At 41.2% G+C, this 26,128-nt stretch overlaps 2 long non-coding RNA genes across 2 annotated transcripts; one reads left to right on the plus strand and one right to left on the minus strand.

The window, feature by feature from the left end:
• The first annotated feature begins 418 nt into the window (after positions 1–418).
• Positions 419–14,833, plus strand: LOC120399355. The gene is made up of 2 exons (XR_005595107.1): positions 419–624; positions 14,639–14,833. It is a non-coding gene; the product is annotated as an uncharacterized LOC120399355 (long non-coding RNA).
• On the minus strand, positions 7,718–24,411 carry LOC120399356. Its single transcript, XR_005595108.1, has 2 exons — positions 24,342–24,411; positions 7,718–7,843 (listed from the first exon to the last, which is right to left on the minus strand). It is a non-coding gene; the product is annotated as an uncharacterized LOC120399356 (long non-coding RNA).
• Between the last annotated feature and the right edge of the window lie 1,717 nt (positions 24,412–26,128).

The raw sequence follows: 26,128 nt of genomic DNA on the forward strand, positions 1-26,128 counted from the left end.
AAGATTTGTACCTTGACAGAAAACTAAATGTGGTGATAGTAACTTTGTAATCAACACAGAAAGCTATAGTTGCTGAGTCAGTAATTCTCAGATGCTTGTGCCTTCACATCAGCCCAGCCTGCTGAAGTATGAATGAGTGACTTGGCATTATCTCAGCAAGCCAGACATGCTGAGACAATGATATCAGAGTAGCCTGTGTTTTGATATCAGACCAGCAAGCTAGAGGTCCTGAATCAGAAATCCCACAAAGGCTCAGCCTTAGCATTCAAAGGCTGCTAAGTTAATGACCTCACAGTGGCCTGTCCCTAACATCAGACCTGCAAGCTAGAGGTGCTGAGCATGTGATGTCACAAAGCTCTTTGCCTTGACATTATCTCAGCAAGCTAGTGATCCTGAGCCAAAGACTTCATAAGGGTCTAAGACTAAACATGAAGTTGGGGGAGGGGGAGAAATCTAAGAATATGGGCAAGTGAGTAAATTTATGAGGAGCCAGAGACTATGTGAAACAGATTTTGGGTGTGGGAGTTTGCAGAGAGAGAGGGAGGGAGATAATGTATGATTTTCGATGAATGGCAAGAGAGAACATTGATATGAAAAGAATGCAGAAATCAGCAACAAGGAAGAGTAATTATATTTTCTTTAAATTCCCTTTTTAGTGACCACTTAGATGCCTTCCACTTTAGAAGGATCATCCATTTTAACTAGCATTCACTTGTACTTTTTTGTGGTTGTGATGGAGTTGAAACCACACTGCACCTTGCAGCTTCAAATAATGAGTTCAGATCTGTTGTATTAAGTTACATGGAATAAATGTGCTAAAGCCAGTGTTAACATAACCCAGTCACTGTCCAACATTAAACAGTGTTAAACAAGGTCTGGGGTTTGGTATACAGAGACCTCAGCCTGTTTATTACCTTGGCAAACACATCATTAAAAATTCATTTGAGCTTTTATTAAAGATACAGAAAAGGAAAAACTGTTAAAGCTTTTGAAATATAAACCATTAAATAATTGCTTTTATTTTTATCAATATCCTTTGTTCCTTTTCCCTCTAACTGGAGAGGGGTTTAGAAGGAAAAGCCCCCTTGTTTGACAGATGGTATCAGAGATAACAGTCATCCCAGATGGTATTTGGGATTCAGCTGGAGCCAACAGAGGTGGCGATGTCATCTGGGTGCCTCTCGCTGGCCCGGTTGTTACCTGGGGTTTTGCTGAACCCAAAGCTCTTGGTAACTTTACTCTTTGTAAGGCAGTGTCAAGAAATAAATCAAGACACAACCCATCCAGCCAATAGATATGAAACCCTTCTGCCATGTGGAGCTGGCAGAAACCAGGGCCAGGTTCAATATCTAGGGCAGGGGTCGGCAACCTTTCAGCAGTGGTGTGCCAAGTCTTCATGTATACACTCTAATTTAAGGCTTCGCATGCCGGTAATACATTTTAAGGTTTTTTTAGAAGGTCTCTCTATAAGTCTATAATATATAACCAAACTACTGTTATATGTAAAGTAAACAAGGTTTTCAAAATGTTTCAGAAGCTTTATTTAAAATTAAATTAAAATGCAGATCTTATTAGTTTAGTGTGATCCTTGCCCTTGCTTTTCCTTGCTGAGTTTTCCAATGTCTGGTGGCAGGTATTTGGATACTTTAAGCTGCACACAGGCTTCTGAGTGATCAGTTGTTAACTGGCTAGAACCCCAGATTGGCAGCTGGGGTGAATGGAGCTGGTGGCTGGTAGGGCTGAGCAGGGCCGGGGGGCTGGACCCTGTCTGGCAGGGGGCCTGCGCTGGAACTCCAACCGGAAGCAAGCTGAGTGGGGCTGCGGTGGGGACCCTGGCTGGCAAGGGGCCAGCAGTGGGAACCCAGAGCAAAACTCAGCCTGCCCCGCTCTGGGGTTTTGGCTGCCAGCTCCTGCCAGCCTGGGGTTCCTTCCCCCAGGCCAGTAGTGGGTGCTGAGTGGGACCCCAGCTGGCAAGGGGCCAGCAGTGGGAACCCTCATGCCATCAAAAATCCTCACTGCCTGGCCTTCCTGCCAGCTGCTGCTCCTCGCTGCCTCCCAACTGCTCACCTCTTTTGCCAGGCGACTGCTTGCCACTTTCACTGGTTGCTCCTGCCATCCACCTGTCAGTCACCTCCTGCTGCCACCTGCCTCTCTGCTGTGACTTCTGTAGGTCAGCCTCTTAGTGATTTTTAGCTCTCAGCAGGCTGGGCAGAAACACTGCCCCACCACAAGTGAGTTCAGCTATATAATATAACAAAAAGGTGCCTAATGAAGCCTATTTAGCTCTATCTTTGAGTGGGGAGGAACAGGCTAAACCAGACCGGGGACTTTTAGGAAGAGTCCACACCTCCTGGCTCAGACACCTGTCCCCACCCCACTTACTTTCACAAAGGTCTGGCATTTGAGCCCCTGGCTTAAGAGTCCTTTCAGCTGAGGGTGACCCCATCATCTGGGACAGGTTAAGCACAATTCTGCTCCCCTTTATTCATACAATAAAGACAACAACATTGATAACAGCATTTCACTACCCCCACATTCAGTACTAAAGACTAACAGATTTATTTGGGCATAAGCTTTCATGGGTAAAAAACCCACTTCTTCAGATGCATAGTGAAAAGTGCAAGGTCATGCATTTAGGGATTAATAACAAGAATTTTTGTTATAAGCTGGGGACGCATCCGTTGGAAATAACAGAGGAGGAGAAGCAGCAAAGAGTCCTGTGGCACCTTATAGACTAACAGACGTATTGGAGAATGAGCTTTCGTGGGTGAATACCCACTTCGTCGGATGCATGTAGTGGAAATTTTCAGAGGCAGGTGTATATATATATATGCAAGCAAGAATCAGGCTAGAGATAACGAGGTTAGTTCAATCAGGGAGGCTGAGGCCCTCTTCTGGCAGTTGAGGTGTGAACACCAAGGGAGGAGAAACTGCTTTTGTAGTTGGGTAGCCATTCTCAGTCTTTGTTTAATCCTCCTGAGGAGAAGGACCTCGGAGTATTGGTTGATCACAGGATGACTATGAGTTGCCAATGTGATATGGCTGTGAGAAAAGCTAATGTGGTCTTGGGATGCATCAGGCGAGGTATTTCCAGTGGCAATAAGGAGGTGTTAGTACCATTATATAAGGCACTGGTGAGAACATAACATAAGAACATAAGAAAGGCCGTACCGGGTCAGACCAAAGGTCCATCTAGCCCAGTATCTGTCTACCGACAGTGGCCAATGCCAGGTGCCCCTGAGGGAGTGAACCTAACAGGCAATGATCAAATGATCTCTCTCCTGCCATCCATCTCCATCCTCTGACGAACAGAGGCTAGGGACACCATTCTTACCCATCCTGGCTAATAGCCATTTATGGACTTAGCCACCATGAATTTATCCAGTCCCCTTTTAAACATTGTTATAGTCCTAGCCTTCACAACCTCCTCAGGTAAGGAGTTCCACAAGTTGACTGTGCGCTGCGTGAAGAAGAACTTCCTTTTATTTGTTTTAAACCTGCTGCCTATTAATTTCATTTGGTGACCCCTAGTTCTTGTATTATGTGAATAAGTAAATAACTTTTCCTTATCCACTTTCTCAACATCACTCATGATTTTATATACCTCTATCATATCCCCCCTTAGTCTTCTCTTTTCCAAACTGAAGAGTCCTAGCCTCTTTAATCTTTCCTCATATGGGACCTTCTCTAAACCCCTAATCATTTTAGTTGCTCTTTTCTGAACCTTTTCTAGTGCTAGAATATCTTTGAGGTGAGGAGACCACATCTGTACACAGTATTCGAGATGTGGGCGTACCATGGATTTATATAAGGGCAATAATATATTCTCAGTCTTATTCTCTATCCCCTTTTTAATGATTCCTAACATCCTGTTTGCTTTTTGACCGCCTCTGCACACTGCGTGACATCTTCAGAGAACTATCCACGATAACTCCAAGATCTTTTTCCTGACTCGTTGTAGCTAAATTAGCCCCCATCATGTTGTATGTATAGTTGGGGTTATTTTTTCCAATGTGCATTACTTTACATTTATCCACATTAAATTTCATTTGCCATTTTGTTGCCCAATCACTTAGTTTTGTGAGATCTTTTTGAAGTTCTTCACAATCTGCTTTGGTCTTAACTATCTTGAGTAGTTTAGTATCATCTGCAAACTTTGCCACCTCACTGTTTACCCTTTCTCCAGATCATTTATGAATAAATTGAATAGGATTGGTCCTAGGACTGACCCTTGGAACACCACTAGTTACCCCTCTCCATTCTGAGAATTTACCATTAATTCCTACCCTTTGTTCCCTGTCCTTTAACCAGTTCTCAATCCATGAAAGGACCTTTCCTTTTATCCCATGACAGCTTAATTTACGTAAGAGCCTTTGGTGAGGACCTTGTCAAAGGCTTTCTGGAAATCTAAGTACACTATGTCCACGGATCCCCTTGTCCACATGTTTGTTGACCCTTCAAAGAACTCTAATAGATTATTTAGACACTATTTACTTTACAGAAACGATTTTGACTATTTCTCATGAGTTTATGATTTTCTATGTGTCTGACAATTTTATTCTTTACTATTGTTTCAACTAATTTGCCCGGTACCGACGTTAGACTTACCGGTCTGTAATTGCCGGATCACCCCTAGAGCCCTTTTTAAATATTGGCGTTACATTAGCTAACTTCCAGTCATTGGGTACGAAGCGATTTAAAGGACAGGTTACAAACCTTAGTTAATAGTTCCATAACTTCACATTTGAGTTCTTTCAGAACTCTTGGGTGAATGCCATCTGGTCCCGTGACTTGTTAATGTTGAGTTTATCAATTAATTCCAAAACCTCCTCTACTGATACTTCAATCTGTGACAGTTCCTCAGATTTGTCACCTACAAAAGCCAGCTCAGGTTTGGGAATCTCCCTAACATCCTCAGCCGTGAAGACTGAGGCAAAGAATCCATTTAGTTTCTCCGCAATGACTTTATCATCTTTAAGCGCTCCTTTTGTATTTTCATCGTCAAGGGGCCCCACTGGTTGTTTAGCAGGCTTCCTGCTTCTGATGTACTTAAAAAACATTTTGTTATTACCTTTGGAGTTTTTGGCTAGCCGTTCTTCAAACTCCTCTTTGGCTTTTCTTATTACACTCTTGCACTTAAGTTGGCAGCGTTTGTGCTCCTTTCTATTTGCCTCACTAGGATTTGACTTCCACTTTTTAAAGGAAGTCTTTTTATCTTTCACTGCTTCTTTTACATGGTGGTTAAGCCACGGTGGCTCTTTTTTAGTTCTTTTACAGTTTTTCTTAATTTGGGGTATACATTGAAGTTGGGCCTCTATTCTGGTGTCTTTAAAAAGGGCCCACGCAACTTGCAGGGATTTCACTTTAGTCAATGTACCTTTTAACTTTTGTCTAACTAACCTCCTCATTTTTGTATAGTTCCCCCTTTTGAAATTAAAGGCCACAGTGTTGAGCAGTTGGGATGTTCTTCCCACCACAGGGATGTTGAATGCTATTGTATTATGGTCACTATTTCCAAGCGGTCCTGCTATAGTTACCTCTTGGACCAGCTCCTGCGCTCCACTCAGGATTAAATCTAGAGTCGCCTCGCCCCTTGTGGGTTCCCGTACCAGCTGCTTCATGAGACCTCATATGGAATACTGTGTGCAGTTCTGGTCTCCCATGTTTAAGAATCATAGAATATCAGGGTTGGAAGGGACCTCAGGAGGTCATCTAGTCCAACACCCTGCACAAAGCACGACCAATCCCCACCTAAATCAAAAGAAGGATGAATTCAAACTGGAACAAGTACAGAGAAGGGCTACTAGAATGATCCGAGGAATGAAAAACCTGTCTTATGAAAGGAGACTCAAAGAGCTTGGCTTGTTTAGCCTAACCAAAAGAAAGCTGAGGGGAGATATGATTTCTCCCTATAAATATATCAGAGGGATTAATACCACAGAGGGAGAGGAATTATTTAAGCTCAGTACCAATGTGAACACAAGAGCAAATGGATTTAAACTGGTTATCAGGAAGTTTAGACTTGAAATTAGATGAAGGTTTCTAACCATCAGAGGAGTGAAATTCTGGAACAGCCTTCCAAGGGGAGCAGTGGGGGCAAAAGACATATCTGGCTTCAAGACTAAGCTTGATAAGTTTATGGAGAGGATGGTATGATGGGATAGCCTAATTTTGGCAATTAATTGATCTTTGACTATTAGTGGTAAATATGCCCAATGGCCTGTGATGGGATGTTAGATGGGGTGGGATCTGAGTTACTACAGAGAATTCTTTCCTGGGTGTCTGGCTGGTGAATCTTGCCCACATGCTCAGGGTTTAGCTTATTGCCATATTTGGGGTTGGGAAGGAATTTTCCTGCAGGGCAGATTGGCAGAGGCACTGGGTTTTTTTTGCCTTCCTCTGCAGCGTGGGGCATGGATCACTTGCAGGAGGCGTCTCTGCACCTTGAAGTCTTTAAACCATGATTTGAGGACTTCAATAGCTCAGACATAGGTTAGGGCAGGGGTAGGCAACCTATGGCACGGGTGCCGAAGGCGGCACACAAGCTGATTTTCAGTGGCACTCACACAGCCCGGGTCCTGGCCACCAGTCCGGGGGGCTCTGCATTTTAATTTAATTTTAAATGAAGCTCCTTAAACATTTTAAACCTTATTTACTTCCCATGCAACAATAGTTTAGTTATATATTATAGACTTATAGAAAGAGACCTTCCAAAAACTTTACAATGTATTACTGGCACGCAAAACCTTACATTAGAGTGAATAAATGAGGACTCGGCACACCACTTCTGAAAGGTTGCCGACCCCTGGGTTAGGGGTTTGATATAGGAGTGAGTGGGTGAGATTCTGTAGCCTGTGTTGTGCAGGAGGTCAGACTAGACAATCATAATGGTCCCTTCTGACCTTAAAGTCTATGATTCTATGAAGTGTTCAAAGGTCCATCAAGCTAAGACTTCTTCTCCTTTTTATACCCAATCTGTTAGTATTACATGGCTTGTTCATAAAAAAACCCCCAAAACCAGCTGAGCTGAAGTTAAACATGAATTTTTCCAGCCTGTTAGGCAGGGAATTTTCCATCAGTTAAGCTGATGTATTTCACATAGCAACAATTAAAATATTGCCAGACTTCACATTTTGCAAAACTCTTGTTGAAGTCAACAGTAGTCTTGTCAACTTCAGTAGGTTTAGGGGCCTTCTGTTCTCTCACAGAGAGAACTCTTCTTTGCTTCAAAGGGAATTTTGCCTGTTAAAAAAATACTGGACTGCTGGTGTAGCTCACTGAAAATATCTGTTTAAAACCAATGGGCCTGACTTTCAGAAATGCTAAGCACCTGCAGCTCCCACTGATTTTGACTGATGTTGAGATTCATATGCCATAGAGTTGGGTGCAGTAATTTGTCTGAAAAATTATGCACAAGTAGCCTTTTCTAAAAATATATGGATGAAGCCGGTGTTGAACTTTTCACAAGTCCAACACCTGTCCCTGCTTTATCCATCTTAGATGTAGTCCACAGTGTACTAAAAAGTACTTTCTGCTGGGTAAGCCTTAGCACTTCAGGGCTCTGGTAAATGATTTAAGATGTCTGTTAACTTTATTCCATACTTTATCAGTCACAAAGTTCAGATCTTTGCTCTATGCATCATTTATTTATTTATTTATTTGTCCAAAGAACATTAGGTAGTAGACAGCAATAAATTATATATTGTGGAAGCCTTACATTTAGTCCCAGCAGAAGCTTTGTCCAGCATAACCTCATATTTTTTGAAGTTCAGAACTTGTTTCAGCATGTAGCTCAGTGGCAAATATTGCTGATATTTCTCCTCTTTTTTACAATGCTGCTTTACTGTAGAAAGAGAAATAATTGCTGTGAGAGAAAATTCCTTTTTAATCCAATTCTGAATGCCAGATTTCCTAGTATAATTGTTTTTCTATTAATAAGTAGTGAAGTCCAGTTTTTTTCTAGTGTTATCCTTGTTTTTCCCCGAATGCTTTGTTAGAAGCTGAAGATACTTAGAAAAGGATAGTGTATTGAGCTGGGATCCATTTTTCAATTTTTTTTTCACCAAAAAATGCAGTTTTGGTCAACCTGAAACTATTCATGAATTTGCCAATTTTTTTTCCTGGCTAAAACTAAGGGGCCTTAGGGATGCCATTCATGAAAGGCAGAGGAGGATCCAACCCATGTCTCATAACTTGCAGCCCAGGTATCCCATATCATCTGGGAGAGCTAGATTCAATTCCCCCTTTTGCTGATATGGAACAGGGGTTTGAATTTGGGTTTCCTATTTTTCAGGAGAAAACCCTAACCTATGGGGTGTTTTAGTGTAGGATCTCCATTTCTGCTGATGAAGCTGTTCCACTGTGTCTAAATAATTAATGTTCATGAGATCAGGAATATGAACTTGGGTCTCATGTGAGTGCCCTAACCTCCAAACTATAGACACATTCTCATTCTTTCCTTTGGACCCAGTGACTATTCAAATATTTTATAAACAATGTAACTCCTTGTCAAGGTTCCTTCCCCACTCTGAACTTTAGGGTACAGATGTGGGGACCTGCATGGACACTTCTAAGCTCAAAACAACTTAGATCTGGTCTGGCTGCCACCACTCCCAAGCACTAATTCCCTTCCCTGGGTAGACTTGAGAGACTCTTCACCAATTCCCTGGTGAACACAGATCCAAACCCCTTGGATCTTAAAACAAGGAGAAATTAACCATCCCCCCTCCTTTCTCCCACCAACTCCTGGTGGATCCAGATCCAACTCCCTTGGATCTTAAAACAAGGAAAAAAATCAATCAGGTATTAAGAAAAAGGCTTTTAATTAAAGAAGCAAAGGTAAAAGAAAACCCTCTGGGAGAGATTAGCATACCAGCTACTCTCACAGACAACAGATTCAAAACACAGAGGATGTTCCCCTGGGCAAAAATCTTAATACACACAAGAATACCCAAATTTGATAATTCCCTTAATGGTACCAAGACAAGTTACAAAGAAAATAAACATAAACCTATTTATCCCTTTCTAAAACTTACTACTCTGATAAGAGGCTGTTTCCTTGATCTTTTTCACTCCGGCTGAAACTGAAACTCTAAATAAAGGAAAACTTCCCTCCTTCCTTTTGAAACATCTTGTTCCCCCATTGGTTCCTCTGGTCAGGTGTCAGCTAGGCTAGGTGAACTTCTTAACCCTTTACAGGTTAAAAGAGGCATTAACCCGTAACTATCTGTTTATGACACTCCTTCAACAGGAAAGCCTGAGAGAACCCTACCCTCACACTATTCTATGGATCAGTGGTTAGGGCTATCCCATGTTTCAGGAGCATGCCAAGTGCAAATCCTTGCTCCACATCAAGCAGAATAGCAATTGAACTTGTCTCCCTCATCAGCCAGGTGAGTTCCCTACCCACTGGCCTAAAGGTTATGAGGGAGCACCACCACCACTCTCTCCCAATGCCATTTGTGAACCTAACTGCTCATTTCCTTTGTTTTTATTTTTAAAAGTGCCCAGAAACAAAATGACACATTCCATTTGACCCTAAACAAAAGCGATTTTTTAGAACATAAGAACGGCCGTACTGGGTCATACCAAAGGTCCATCTAGCCCAGTATCCTGTCTTTCAACAATGGTGAATTCCAGATGCCCCAGAGAGAATGAACAGAACAGGTAATCATCAAGTGATTCATTCCTTGTTGCCCATTCCCAGCTTCTGGGAAACAGGCTAGGGAACCATCCCTGCCCATCCTGGCTAATAGCCATTGATGGACCTATGAACTTATCTAGTTCTTTTTAGAATCCTGCTGTAGTCTTGCAGGGGTGGCCCTAGACTAACTGCCAGCAACTGGCGCCCTGGGCAAACTATGTAATCGGTGCTCCCCACCCTCAAACCTAAGGGCAGATCTAGGCTGAGGTTTTTGATAAACTGGGAAACATTTTGCCCTTTTTTTCCTTTTAATGTTTTTTAAGTGTTTGGTTTTTTTTTTAAACAGAGGCTTATTTATTCGGTCTGTTCATCTGTCTGTCCAACCAATGTTTCTGAGATCAGATAAAACAGAGACACAAAATTTTCAGAATAGATTTGTACATGACAGCTAGATGATATTTCAGTGTGATTTCAAATAAAAATGCATTAAAATGTTAATTATAATTTTTATTATTACAAATCCAAAATAATCCATTACGCTATCCTGCTTTAACTGCCATTACCGCCACATCCAATATAGAAAGAAATAAGAAAACTCTTCAATTAACTTTAACCTGTATTTACAAAACATTCTGAATAAAAAAACACTCTGTGCTCTTAAAACATTACTTTTCTTGCTTTAAGTTTTGAACATTCAGTCACTAGTTCTTTTAGATCCAGTTTTCCAGCTATTTCATGCTCTATTGACATTGTGGCAAGTCCAACAAGTCTTTCTTGCACCATTGTTGAATGCAGATATGTTTTTATCAATTTTAACTTTGAGAAGCTATGTTCCCCACTAGCTATGGAAACTGGCAAAGTTGTATAGCATAGAACTATACAAATGTTTGGAAAACTGTCTGTGAGTTTATTTTCACAAACAAACTTCAGTACTTTTTCAGGAGTGGAATGTTTCTTAAGTCATCTTGAAAAGGCCTGAAGCTCACTACACAAATCTGTACCATCAATGTCTTTTGAATTTTCATAAGTCAATGCCAACTCCAGTTTTATACAAAATTCTCTTATCTGTTTTGCTGTTTTCTTTTGCAAGCTGTGGATATCATATAGAAAGCCAAATACTGACTCTAGCTGCTGCATCTGTTGAAATCTTACGTCAACCAAGTGAATAGCAGTCTCAAAGACTGCAAAGTAGAAATTCACTTTGAACCCTTGCTTTGGGTTCTGAATGGGTGTATCTCATCCTTCGTACAAAAACTGCTGTTTCTTTTGCTGAATACGAACGGGCTCTGGTTCAAATTCTGTTGGAAAGTCTATTTCTTCAGCAAGCTCGAGATATTTAAGAGTAGGTTGGATAAATGTCTATCAGGGATGGTCTAGACAGTATTTGGTCCTGCCATGAGGGCAGGGGACTGGACTTGATGACCTCTCAAGGTCGCTTCAAGTCCTAGAATCTATGAATCTACTAGTGTTCTTTCGAACCCTTCATCACTTCTGAATTCCACCAGACTATTTTTAGTTTGCTACAGTTTTTGAATAGCAGAATGTATGTTCAAGTTCTTTTCCTGAAGCTGCTTACTAGTGAGGTTAATCTCGAAAAGGATATTATACCACAAAATGAGTGAAGTCACAAATTTGAACTTGGAAAGGCCATTTGCAAAAGCATGTGAACGTGCCGTATTGCCAGATGATCCAGTAAAGGTAGTATTGTCAGAAATTTTAATTAGGGCATCATAAATGTTTCCAAGTTCAAAGCGAAGAGGCTTCAAAGCATCAATGCGACTCTCCCATCTTGTCTGACTAAGTGGTTTCACAGTTAGAGAATTCACAAGGCGAGTCAGAATCTCCCAACAGCGTGTTGAGCCTGGGAAAAAACACATGAACATGTTGCACCAGGTCAAAGAAACTGCTTGCCTCCAAACAGCATCTAGCAGCATCACTGACAACCAAATTCAGAAAATGCACACTGCAAGGAACGAAAAAGGCCCTAGGATTCATTTCCATCATTCTCCTTTGCACACCATTGTCTTTACCCTTCATATTACTCCCATTATCATAGCCTTGGCCATGTAGGTTTTCAACAGATAATGACATTGTTTCAAGCTCTTGTCGAATAGTTTCAGTCATAAATGCTCCAGTCATCTCCTTCAGTGGTACAAAACCCAAAAAATGTTCCTTCATGAGCACTTCAACATTATCTTCATCTGCAGACTTTTTCATATCCACACAATGAATGATCATTGTCATTTGTTCAACATGACTTTCATTTGGTGTACAGTCCAGTATTATTGAAAAGTATTTTGCAGAATGGGCAGCTTCTACAATTTTCTTTTTAATGGCATTTGCTAGGATTTGAATCAGTTCATTCTGCATATTTTTCCCAAGTGATGAACCTGTGTTTCATGATCAGTTATTTTACATAGATGCTCCTTCATGACTGGATCAAACAAAGCTAGGTATTTAACAAATTTTAAAAAGTTTCCATTACCTGGAGTCAGTGGTGAGCTGCAGCCGGTTCGCACCGGTTCGCCCGAACCGGTTGTTAAATTTAGAAGCCCTTTTAGAACCGGTTGTTCCCCGTGGGACAAACTGGTTCTAAAAGGGCATTTAAATTTAACAAGCGCTCCCTGCTGCCCGGCCCCAGCTCACCTCAGCTCTGCCTCCACCTCCTGCCATGAATGCTCCTCCTTGCTTCTCCTCCCCCCCTGCTTCCCGCGAATCAGCTCTTCGCGCAGGAAGCCTGGGAGGGATGAGAAGCAAGCAGGCTTCCCCGGCCCAGGAAGATGACGCTGAGGTAGGAAACTAGGGGGGGACGTGTGCCCCAGCGGGTCTCCAGCCGCGGCTCGTCCCTGGCCGCCCGGCCCCGCCTCCCCGGCCGCGACCCCCCCCCCGTCCCCGGCCGCAACCCTGCCCGGCCCCGCATCCCCGACCCTCCCCAGCCACCCGGCCGTGGCCCCCCCCATCCCCAGGTCTCCGCCCAGCCCCGACCCTCCCGGCCATGGAACCCCCCCTGCCCCGCGTTCCCGGCCGCTCCCCTGCCCGGCCCCGCATCCCCGACCCTCCCAGCCACCCGGCCGTGCCCCCGTCCCCAGATCCCCCCGGCCCCGACCCTCCCGGGCCCGCGTCCCGACCCTCCCGGCCACGCCCCGGCCGCGACCCTCCCGGCCACCGGCCGCGACCCTCCCGGCCACCGGCCGCGGCACCCTCCCGGGCCCGTGGCACCCCGTCCCGGCCGCGACCCTGTCCAGCCCAGCGTTCCCGGCCGCGGCACCCGTCCCCGCGTCCCCCCCCTCCCCGGCCTCCCGGCTCCGGCCGCATCCCCGCCCGGCCCCGCCGTGCCCCCACCTACCCGGCTGCCCGGCTCTGGACACGGCCCCCCAGCTCTGGCCCGGCCTGGCCCCGTGGCTCCAGCCGCCCCTGTTGTTTTGCCACGGGGCCGGGCTCCGGCAGCGCGAGTCTGGGCGTGGCAGTGGCCCCGGCTGCCCGGCTCCAGTTTGGGAAGAGAGGAGTTTGTAGATCTTCATACAGGTAAGACTGGAAATAAGGGTGAACTGTCTGAAATTGGTTAACTGAAGTCAGTACTTGGCAATGACATCACTTGTTTGAAGAGTACAAAAAAGTTCATTGCCAATACCTGCCTGGCCACGTTAGAGCCGACCAATATGGGTCTAAGCACGCTGAGTTTAACCTGTTTGTAAGTATCTTGATCAAATGTTACAGTTTGGATGTAGTAAATTATTTATGCATATTTAGAGTAATTGTATCACTTTGGATTTAATAAAGGAATTTATGGTTACGTTAGTGTTTGGTTGTTTCCCGTATTCATATTAATTTCAGGCATTCCAATAGTATGGGAATGAGATGTATAGGCAGCAGCAAACGTGAACACAAGCTTGTTTTGAAAATGAAAGCGAGATGGTCAACTTGCCAGTTGAACAAAATTCCAGGGTTTTAAACCACTCAACTTCAGGCGAGGGGAGGGAGGGAGGGAAGGAGGGAGTGTTATGGTAATGCAGCATTCTTATGGGACAACAAAATCAAATGTCTACAGGACTGTTCAGCACTAAGAAATAGTTTGCTTCCTTTGGTTCTCTGGTATTTTTTAATGGCTCATGATGTAAGTGATACCTGATAGAGCATTGATTTAAACCTTCCTAGTATAGCCAGCTTCACCAGTCAGGTTGGCATATGTGATTTAAATGGCCCAGTTGCTTGTTACAGTTGGAATTGCACATTGCAGTGTAATGTATAATTTATAAGGACCCTTGCTTATTTTAGTAGGTGAAAGTGGTGTCCCCCATTCTTTTCCCTGTGGCCTCAGATTTTGTGCCCTCCTTTTGCTATTTGAAGGAGTGTTGACCTCAGACTTGAAAGCTGCATAACATGTAATAAGTTTGTGTTGTCTTATATTTGAGTCTAATCTTTTTTGGAGATGCCTTATCTGTTGCTGTCCAACATCTGGGCATAGCACAATTCATATTTCTTAATCACCACTTTTGTTACTGATGATAACAAAATCATCAGAACCGGTTGTTATGATTTTGGCAGCTCATCACTGCCTGGAGTGTATAATTTTTCATTTCTACCATGGCCGTGGCATGCTAAATTTTGCTTACCAAGATCTCTCACTAAAGCAATCAGGCGCTCTAATATTTGTTGCCAATATTCTTCTTTTTACTTGATCACACAAATTTTCTTCATCAATAGTTTTTCCTTTTTTCAATCGTAATTCAAGTTCTTTCCAATTCTGAAAACATTCCAAATGTTCTGTACTTCTTTCATGTGAAGAGAGAATTAAAGATATGTTTTTCCAGTCCTTCAAACCATTTTCAGTAAGTGATGTACCAATTACTTGATTTCTAAACACCTTGCAGCAAAATCAAAAGACAGAGTCCTTTGACACTGAATATTGTAACCAGTTTCAATTAATTTCTTTCCCATTAATGAGTTTCCTCTTGTAATGCTGAGCAGAGAATTTTCTTTTATTTCCATTCTTAGGGAAGGGAAATTCATGAACTTGTTCGGGTCCATGTTCCATGAGAATTTGCTGCACACTGTCATCACATCTGGGCCATGAAGCTGGGTCCCCATACTGTAACTTGTTTGTAACTGCCTCATCCTTTCATTCTTCTACATCATTTACTTCAATTTCTGCATGTGTCTCTGAAGGTGAATAAATTTTCTCCACTTCCATATCAGTCTGATGCTGTGAACTGCCTTCATCTAGAAGTAAGTTTTCATCATCTTGAGTTTCCAAACTGCTTTTTTGTGGATGTGATCTACCCTCATCTTGAAGTAATATACTTTCATCTTGATGTTCCAAACTGCTTCCATGCAGATGAGAGCTAACCTCGCCAAGTAAAATTCCTTTATCTGGATGCTGTGAACTGCTTCCATCTTTATTTGGATTAAAGAGAAGAGATTTCAGGAAGGATCCCTGCTATTTTGCTTGGTCCTTTTCCTTCTCAGCCTTTCATTTACGATACTCAGCTCCTGAGGGTTTTCTTTTTCCTCTTTCTGCCATGGGGCATTTGAATATTATTATGTACTGTGCTCCCTATTGCAAGCATTATAGCGTTAAGGATGGCTGATACACCACATGGTTGGTGATTTAAACCACATTGCAGCCATCCCAACACATCTTTTCACTGCTTAAAGGTTCAATGATTAGTAACATAAACTCGCTTACCTATTAAAACAGTTAGTTACAGCGTTTACACAAAAACAAAATGACCTTTTTCGATGTTATAACCCGACACCAGTTGTTTGGAAAGTAATCCCCTTCCTCGTGGTTACCCGCTTGGAGTGTGACATCATCACTTTAGTAGTCTATTAAGCGTTAACACTGTTAATTTTTTTTATGGCGCTTATTTATTACATGTGAACCAGTAATAACAAAGAAAAGTTCATAATTATACAGCCCAATAATAACACTAAGGTTTAATAATGCTTAAAGATACTCACATTTCGGGTATATAATACTGAAAGATGTTATTCTTTATTCTTTGGTACCAAGAAACACAATTTTCCACAGTATTAACTCAGTTCTTAACCATCTACCTACGACGTGTATTAAAATGACTGTTTGACATGTATCAACTCGCGATATCTCCACTCTTCATGAACTTCCAGCTATGCGACCTTGATGTATATTCAAGTTAGGTGTCACTAGCATTGCAGCTCTTGCCATTGGCGGATGTGTTTCATTGTGGCTGAGTTATCGCTTATCAAAATTGCGGAGTGGGTCATCTTGACATTATGTCACAAATTGAATTATTTTTGGCTAAAATATTATTTATTTTTGCAGTAAATTAAAGATTTGACATATTAATAAATTCTCAGAAATATAGAGAAATTATCATTCATATTCCCTCTGTACGTGCACAGGAATTGAAATAATAACTTTTTGGGGGTATTTTTTTTCATCTTTTTCATTTTTTTCCTTGAATTTGGCACCCCATTTAACTTGGCACCCTAGGCGACCGCCTAGTTCACCTATATGGACTGGCCGCCCCTGTAGTCTTGGCCTTCACAACATCCTCTGGCATCCTTTTGATTTGCCAAAACATTTTGGAAGTTTTAGTTTGGGTCAAATCTTTTTATTAATTGTTGTTTTTATTTATTTATTTATTTGGAACGGCCAGCAAAACGTAACAAAATCAGTTATTCACCCAGCTCTAATGGTTTAGTATTTCATCAAAGCTGAATAGGGGATAGGGTTAACACATTTTTCTCTGTGAATTCACCCCTCTTTCTATTCATATGGTTGTAACATGAAAGAATCTTGATCCTTTCTAAGGTCTGGAAATCAATAAGCTCTCTGTAGGGAAATGCGGCTTCCCGAAAGGGTAGGGTTTGGTCTATTTATGGTTATTCAGTTGCTTTGCCGTATCATGTCAGTTTTGAAAGTATACTTTCCAAAGGAGCTAAAAATATATATTGTAATGCTGAAAAAGTTCATCTTTATTATTTTTATTTTCCCCTACAAAAAGATTGGATTCTGTTCCTGTCCAGGTTCATTTGAAAATCTCTTAGATTAGTTTTTATTTTAATTCCCTTAATATGATTCTTATATCCTCTTCACTGAAGCTTATTTGTATAATCCTGATCAAGTTTGCTATTCTTTAACATTTACTGCAATGTACTGAGGGTTCTCTTTACCTCTAGCTTTTTTGCTTGCTATTTTTTTTTTAAAATGTCTTTTTATTCTTATCCTCTTATTTTAGTACCCTGTAACAGCGCTTCTAATCAGTCTGTCCTCTTTATATTGTTTGCCTTAATTTCCTTAATATCTCTTCAACTACCCAGTCTTACTGATTTCTTTCCAACTGTCCATGTTCAGAATATTTTAATATTGTGAGACCGAAGAGATGTTGGTTGTTAATACTATTTTTAAACTGGGTGTCTTTGGTGGAAGGAGGGCACCCTGAGTCAAATAAGACAACATTTTGCTTTCAGTTAAACCTGAATAAGCCTTTTAGAATGGGGTTTCATGGTTGCTTTTTGGCCCATTTGCCTAAGGTACCTCAAAGAGATGATAGACGCATAAGTTAAATTAGCCACTGTTCACACTACTCCTTTGACACAGGAAGTGGAAGCTATCTTTAGTGACAAAAGTTTTGTGGATATTTGATCTTATGGTAAGAAAAAAACCCAGAATGCCTTCAAAAAGAAAATATTCAATAGTCTTATTTAACCCAATTTAAAAACTGATGTAAATTTCTATGTAGCACCAGCACTGTGAATATAGCTTGGAATCTGTCTAAATCTCTTTCAGATTATCTAGAAAAGCTATATACATATTTATTGCATTCATAACAAGAGCAAAGATGGCCAACATTTTCATTTCATATCTGGACCCACACACCTTCCTGCATTACTCAATTTCTCATTTCACACTTTTTTCCCATCCAGAATCCTCCATAGTGTAGACCAGTGTCACTGACTAGTGAGGAACTCCTTTTCCTGAGGAGGTTGTGAAGGCTAGGACTATAACAGGGTTTAAAAGAGAACTGGATAAATTCATGGATGGGTAAGGAATGGTGTCCCTAGCCTTGTTTGTCAGAGGATTGAGATGTATGGCAGGAGAGAGATCATTTAATAATTACCTGTTAGATTCACTCCCTATGGAGTGGCATTGGCCACTGTCAGTAGACAGGATACTGGGCTGGATGGACCTTTGGTCTGACCCAGTACGGCCATTCTTATGTTCTTATATAATTACATTGGTTCCTCATTTAACTGGTAAAATAAAAGGAAATGTTATTTTATGTCTATGGCTGCAACTGTGTATTCCACAATACATTCTGACTATAGTGGACCAGATTCTGCCAACAGAGTATTTGTGGACTACTAGTAATAATGCCTAGCTTTCATATAGCTGTTTTAATGCATTGATATTAAAGCACTTCACATTATTCTCATTTTACAGGTGGGAATATTGTGGCACAGTGAGATGGAGTGATTTTCCCATGTCATTCAGCAGCACAGCTGTGAATATAGTCTAGATGTTCTAAGTCAGAGTCCAGTGGCCCACCTGCGGGGCCATACTGTCTCTCACCTTGAGACAGAGTAGCAGAATTTGGCACAATTTTATGTGTGTTCCTCCTTATGGAAGAACCTTTATGTATTTGTCTCTGTCATTCATACAAGCTCAATTGTAAATAATAATATATGGAGATATACCTATCTTGTAGAGCTGGAAGGGACCCTGAAAGGTTATTGAGTCCAGACCCCTGCCTTCACTAGAGTACTGATTTTGCCCCAGGTCCTTAAGTGGTCCCCTCAAGGATTGAACTCACAACTCTGGGTTTAGCAGGCCAATGCTCAAACCACTGAGCTATCCCTCCTCCCTTTGCTGTATTTTTAATGCAAATATTATATGTATCCACCCTTAATTTGGTATGTCTAATTAAATGTTAGCAATAAGATACCCTGGTACACTTATTTTAAATACACTATTGTCCAAAATTGCACAAGAACAGAATTTAAAAGATAAGACAATGACTGATTAAAAAAGGCATGCAACATTGAGAGAGACTGGACCTGTATCAATGTGCTCTTAAGGCTCAAGTACCATCTTATTTGACCTCATGCAAAGGAATCTATTTTCAGTTGTCCTCACTGGGATAGTTTGGACTGAAGTCTCTATTGAATGTATAAAGCTGGGGTAATCAGCTATGGAACATAGTGACAGTGAGCACTCCCAGTGCAGAGGAATGCCTAATTAGATTAGCTTTACTAATCTGATTTCAAAGGTAAAAGGTACAGCAAGTGAATATGCATATATTAATGGAAAAGAGCCAAAGAATTGCAATACACCTGAGATGATGATATATGTTGAAATATCAAGTGGGAACAGATATGGCTAGGCATATACCAAAGTACCAACTAATACACCAGGGTATAAGCCTCTAAAAATTGGTGTTTGCACATGTTTAATACAGACTTGTTAGAATTCAGTAGCAAACTTCTTTGAAGATTCCATCTTTACTGAGCTTGTTGCAGCCCAGGGTATAAAGGCTGAGCAAGACTTTCTGTGCAATTCCTCCGTTGACCTGCTGGGGGCCACTATGGTGCTGGGCATGAGAACAGAAAGCAGGGTGCCTCTTCTCTGCAATCAATGCTTTGCCTGCTGGTGCCCAGACAGCATGGAGAAGTAGGAGGAAACAGCCAGACTAAGGCAAAGGGATTAGAAGCAGAAAGGAGACAGGGCACAAGGGTATGACAACTGAAGCAATAAAAGCACAAGTGTGTCTCTCATGTCCCTAGTCTACAGAGTATAACAGCCTACTATTATTGCTACTGCTTACTCCAACACCTGAGCTAATGGAGTATATGCATGTATTTAAAGGTTACAACCCTGCCAGTGTCCTACACACGGATATGATTCCACATGATGGAATTTCCTTATTCACCGTGCTTTAAAAATAAACAGTTCGTTGTAATGCAATTTTCTATGTTAAAAAAATGGAGGTTGCAAAGTCAAGCACTCAGAAGTGAAACCTCCTGTCTTATGATGCAAGAGCTAGAAGGTATATAGTGAATGAGGCAGGAGAATGCAGTGACAGAAAGGACAATCTCATGATTAAGGCAGTTGAGTGTTGCCCTGAAGAATGTCTGCCAAAGAGTTCCTATATGATGCTAGCCAAGTCAGTTAAGCCAAACTTTTTACAGATGGTCATAAATTGGGTGTTTCTCATTTTCTTGATGCCTGACTTGAACCCTTGGTTTAGATTTGCAGAAGTGCTGAGCTCTCATAGCTGCATCTGAAGTCATTATGAGCTGTGCTTGCACTGTGTTAAATGCTATATAATGCTAAAGTATTCTGGAAATCAGGTCCAGTTGAGTACCCAAAATTAGTACATACTGTGCCTCAGTTCCCCATCTGTAACATGGAGATAAAACCCCTGTAAGATGGGTGGGATATTATGAAAATAAATTATATTTGTGACTTGCTCAGGCACTCTAGTGATGAACACCACAGAAGAGTCCATGAGGAAATTAATAATTTGAGCAGAGCAGGGTTTAAATGGAGTGCTTGAGCTTGCTTCTGTTAATAAGATTTGTTATATATAGTCATTTGTAGGGTTCCATTGTTTAAGCTAATCATGGTGTCCAGGAAGTTGATGCCATTGTGGAACCCACACAGGGGATCATCAAACAATTACCAATCCGTATTTGATGGGGACCACATCCTGAAAGAAATCTCTCCAGAACCCCCTCTTCTGGCCTTCAAATAACCCCCAACCTCACTAAGCTCATCATCAGAAGCAAGCTCCCCGCAGACCAGGACCTACCAACTAAAAGTGGACCAGACCCTGCCAGAACAACAGATACAAACGTGCAGACATATCACTAATGCTACAGTGATAAACAGGCCCCACAACAACTTTTCAAGATCCATGGGTCCTAAACATGCCTATCAGAACATGTGGCATACCTCATCCAGTGCACTAAATACTCCACCAACTTCAAACCAGACAATCACTGGTCTCTCAAATGAAGTCACCACAGAACAATGATAAAAGACAAACACCTGTCACCCATGGATGAACACTTTTCACAAAGCAATCACTCCATAGCTAATCTTTCAATACTTGTCAAGGTAAACCTGCACAACATCTTCAGAAGACGAGCCTAGGACTTGAAATTCATAACTTTGCTAGACACCAAAAGCCATGGACTTAAAAGGAACTGGTGTTATAGTTCATTAGAACAAATTTTAACACACCACACTGCCTGCTACATTTAATTGCCCTCTTCAAACCCTTTATGTATAACAATCTAACCCTCAGGTGCCCACTTCATTTTAAGTGACTGCCTCCAAGATGTACCATCTCTTCTGCTAAAAAATTTGTCTCAACTTGTATGTAGCTCAGACACTCTGTTTCCTTCCTCAGACCTGAAGAAGAACTCAGTGTAGCTCAAAAACTTGTACTTTCCACCAACAGAAGTTGGTCTGATAAAACACCAACTTCATCTCTTATATCCTGGGAGCAACAGAGCTACAACAACACTGCAAATATGTAATTTAAGACTGCCATAATATACACACTTAAAGGGCCAGAATTAAGGTTGCACAGGCAACCTTAATTCTGGCATTTCCTAATTTTTGAATGCTTGACTTTGCAACCTTAATGTTTTTTCAACATAGTTTTCTTTTGTGTTTTATATATAAACAATAAACATAGCATGTTGTATTGAGATCCTGGTGCTAAATTGCATTTATCATCCACCATTGATTACTCCAACAGACTTTTGCCCACTAATTCATGTTGATATGTTCACTTCGGACACTCTAAACTCTTGAGTAGTTTGAAATAGTTCCCATATTTTTTAAAAGAAAACCTGCCAGAGAAATGTTTCTTTCCCCCCATATATGGAGTTTATCTCACAGAAGTACACAAGCCAGAAGCCTTGTCCAGGAAATACAGTCCTGGACTAGTGACAGATTAAAGGTCTATAGGTCTACAAATGGGAACATTACACCTTTAGGAAGCTAGGAAACTTCTTTTCTAATTGGCATAGATTTTCCAGCCCTGACATATCATAAGCTAGCAGACCTTCAAGATTATTATGAGTCATTTTTACTGGCTCTTGCCTGTGTCTTGTATCAATTGTTTAGATTGTTCACTTCTTAGGATTTTATTTCCTTGATTCTCCTATGTTTAATGATGTGATCATCTGTTTCAAAGGGAATTAAACTATTTTTTACTATTTAGTCCTATAAAAATTGGAGTAACTAGTGTGTTCTAATTTACACTGATTTTCTTCTTCCTAAATCCAGAGTAACTTAACTGAAGTCATTTAAAGTTACACCACTAAAAAATTAGCGGGAGGAAAATCATGGCAGTTGTAAATTGGGAGCTGTCTAATTACCACCAGTCTTTCTGACAGCAGTATAAAAGAACAAGTATTTTGGCGAACTAAGTGTTTCTTGGAGAGCTTCTTAAAACTAATAGAAGTTTGATTATTGTTAAAAAAAATAATCTTTTGACTAAACTACTGGGCGTCTTCCACATCAGGGGTTCTCAATCTTTTTCCTTCTGAGCCACATGCTATAAAAACTCCACGACCCACCTGTGTCACGACAATGGGTTTTCTGCATATAAAAGCCAGGGCCAGCATTGGGGGTAGCAACAGGGCAATTGCCTGGGGCCTCATGCCACAGGAGCCCCACAAAGCTGCATTGCTCAGGCTTTGGCTTCAGCCTTGGGTGGTGGGGCTGAGGGCCTGGGTTTCAACCCCATGTGGCAGGGCTTCGGCTTTCTGCCCTGGGCCCCAGTGAGTCTAATGCTGGCCCTGCTTGGCAGCCCCCCTGAAACCTGCTTGCAGCCCCAAGAGGGCCTCAGACCCCTGGTTGAGAACTACTGTTCTACATGAGAAAGTTGCACCAGTTTAACTAAAGGTATAGTTTAAAATCAATTTAGATACGCCAGTAAAAGGCAGGTAAACCACTAAACTAACCATTGTGTGGACATTTATTTTGGCTGAGAATATATTTATTTCAGTTTAGCACAAGTCAGTCAAGAACCTGTTTAAAGTAATCAAAAATAAACCACTCAAACTGAAATAAAAGTGTTCACACTGGGTTTTACACCAGTTTAAGTAAATTGGTTTAAAAATAAGGCCCTACTTAACTTGTGATATTGCGGAAATTGTGGATTCGGCAATATTAGGCTTCCACTGCAGTTTCAACAACGGGACCCCCACTCTCAGCCACAGGCCGCTGCTGTCAGCCCCTGGTACCTGCTCTCAGTCCTGGTCTGCTGACAGCAGGAGCCCCTGCTCTCACCCCCAGGTCTCCGCTCTCAGCCTGAGGCAGCCAACAGTGGAAAATCGCAGAAAAGTAATAATGGACTTTATTACCGCAAATAATAAGGTCCATTATTACCTTTCCACAATTTTCCCTGGCATGTTGTCAACTCAGATGCAATTTTTTTGACAATCATCCCACAATTCAAGTAGGGACTTATTTAAAAGCTAAATTTAAGTTAAAACAGTGCAACTTTCTGTTGTAAACAAGACCTAAATCAGGCATACACTGTCCACTTGAGACAAATACATCATACATCACCTATGTATCATGTAACAGTGATTAAGTCTCAGGGTGATGAAATCTTCAAGGATTCTTCATTTTAAAGGTATTTCCAAAGTGTTTAAAGAAAGCATCTGAATGGAGAAGATGGTTACTTTATGAACAAGATGAGAGATGACATTCCATGTGAAGGGACAACATGGAACATGGGCACAAAGAGATAATGAAAGAAGGACTTAAAGGTAAGAAAGGAGGCTTGAGAGGTGTATATCCAGCAGGTGAGAACACTGATGTAGGCAGGGGCACAGTGGTTCAGGACTCTGAAGCTGTGTATGAAAAGCCTGAATTTTGTGAGGAAATCGGTAGAGCAATTCTGAGAGGGAATGATGTGGTCATTGTTAATGTGGTGGAAGAGAAAGATAAAAATAGGCAGCTGATACGGAAATTAATAGACTGAAGTGGAAGTAAGAGGAAAGGCACTGCTTGAACGTCATTGGCAGAGAGGAGCACCTATCACACAAATGATTGTCCCCATTCCACTCAGCATTGATAAGAAGAACTGCCAGGACCTGAAGAAAAATAGTGGAGCTGCCCTGCAACCCCAGTGTCAGGAAGGAGGGATAGAGAAAAAATATATTAGGAGAGTGAAAGACAATAAAACTTCTTTTCTAATAAGGATGGAGCTTTCCCCTTTCCCCAGCAGGCAAATATCTTTGCAGTATCCTGGCAACCAGCATAAAAGATTCTGAGTTGTAGGTTGAGGTGGTAAAATAGTTCAAACTTTGGTTTATTTTTGTAAGGAAAAACAGACAATATTTTGGACCGTGAGCAAAATTACCAAAAACATATTTTTTTTTAAAAAAGGTAAGGCATATAAGATCATTTGATCTTTTTACCAACACATGCTGGAAGAGGGAAGGGGGAAGACAAATGTGGTAATAAACAAGTCAGGAAAAGGAAGACGGCATAACTGAAAAATAAGGAAATCTAGGGTCTAAGATTACCTTTGTGGTAGCTGTAGGAGACCATTACTTGGCTGACTGCAGACTAATTGCATTTGTTCAGTCATTGTGAAAATGGATACAGATGGGATGCGAGAGTTAGGAAATATCCTGCTGTGAAAGAGTGAAATAAAGCAAATGTTATGTGATACACTATTACCTGTGCTGAGGTTGTTGAAGAGAAGTCTGAGATCACATGCCCAAAATGTTCTTTTCAGCTTAAGCTTTTCAGCATTTCTAATTAGTTTTTACTGATGTTTTATTTTCCCATCAGAACAAAATGTGGGGTAGGTCAGAGTGGAAGAAGGAGAGTTCCGCCAATCATGTAGATTTTTTTTTTAAAGTTTCCACTTCTGGGATTTGGTTGAAGTGACTTAACGCTTCCTCCTCTGAGACAGAAATTAGGTTTTTGAAAATTTGTTAAAGATTTTAACTTCAGTGTTTTGGTAAATGTTTTGCATTTAATTTTTCTGCTCTTGTATCAGAAGTTCTCATTGTGATGCCTTAGAATGCACAGTGCACATTTTTATAGGATCAGTTAGAAATGGAACCTGGTGAGAAAGAGTCATTGGCTAGTTTCAAAGTCAACAAACGCAAATGATCTGAGTGCATTCCCTGATAAAAGGGAGGAAAAAGTCCAAAGTCACTCTTGGCTGTCCTAGTCTCATAGTGACAGAGTATCTGGTTGTTACGGAGGAGACTGGGAATCAGAGCTTCCGAATTTTATTCCTGACTCACACAGTTCCATTATGTGGTTCTAGTCAAGTCATTTAGGCCCACTCCAGTCTTATATTGGGTAGTGGGGAAAATATGATGAAGAAATCCTCTTTCCACACTGCACAAACACAGCAGGATCTCTACTGAGTGCTTAGGATAGGACAAGATAGCTCAAGTCTGCCAGAGAACCATTTGCATGCCAGCTGTTTCTTCATCACCTTCTATAAGGGATTGTGGATTACCACTTAGAAGTTGTGGCCAGAGTTCCAACTGGGTAGTATATAGGTTGCTGATTGCAGTATATATTACCAAAGGGGGGTGCATGTTTCTTCTTTTCAGAGTAAGATGCACCTAGCGGTGCATTCCTCCCAGCAGGATGAGTTGTATGCCTGAGGCTATCCAGTCAGAACATGCTTTCTAATTTAACCCCTTTAGTTTAACTATATTTAGCATGGGTGCATTCATATTTACCCACCTCTCAGGAATATTGAGAGAGAAAACTAGTTAATTTTTATTAAATGATTTGATATTCTGGGATTTAAAAAAAATAAATGTTTTTAGGCTTTTCTATAATAGCTCCATGTAATTTTGTACATGACTCAAATTCTCTTGTATTGGGAGTTAAATTTAGCAATATTGAGATTTGAGATATTCCTTAAGGCTGGACTGGTTACTCGCAAAAAGATACCAAGGAGCATATTTGTGAGCCTATGAACTGATGTAATTCAACCCATCTTTTAATTCCTTTTAACTTTCCGGTTCTAAACTACTGTAAGCCACACTAATTGGATAAGTCATAGAGCAATACCCCTCATCAGAGAATGGAAAATCTCAAAAAGGGTATTAGAGACCTTTGAAGAAATTTATTGATGAAAAGAATCCTGAGAAACATTGAAATGAGACAAGGAGAATCAGGTAATTGAAAGCTGTTAGGTTTCAGAGTGGTAGCCATGTTAGTCTGAACAAGAAGTACTTGTGGCACTTTAGACCCTAACAAATTTATTTGGGCATAAGCTTTCATGGGCTAAAATCCACTTCATCAGATGCATGGAGTGGAAAATACAATAGGAAGATATAAATACAGAGAACATGAAAAGATGGGGGTTGCCATACCAGCGCTAACGAGACAAATCAATTAAGGTGGGCTATTATCAGCAGGAGAAAAAAAAACCTTTTGTAGTGATAATCAGGATGGCCCATTTCAAACAGTTAACAAGAAGGTGTGAGTAG

Source organism: Mauremys reevesii, linkage group 2 (assembly GCF_016161935.1).
Source record: "Mauremys reevesii isolate NIE-2019 linkage group 2, ASM1616193v1, whole genome shotgun sequence".
Taxonomy (NCBI): domain Eukaryota; kingdom Metazoa; phylum Chordata; order Testudines; family Geoemydidae; genus Mauremys; species Mauremys reevesii.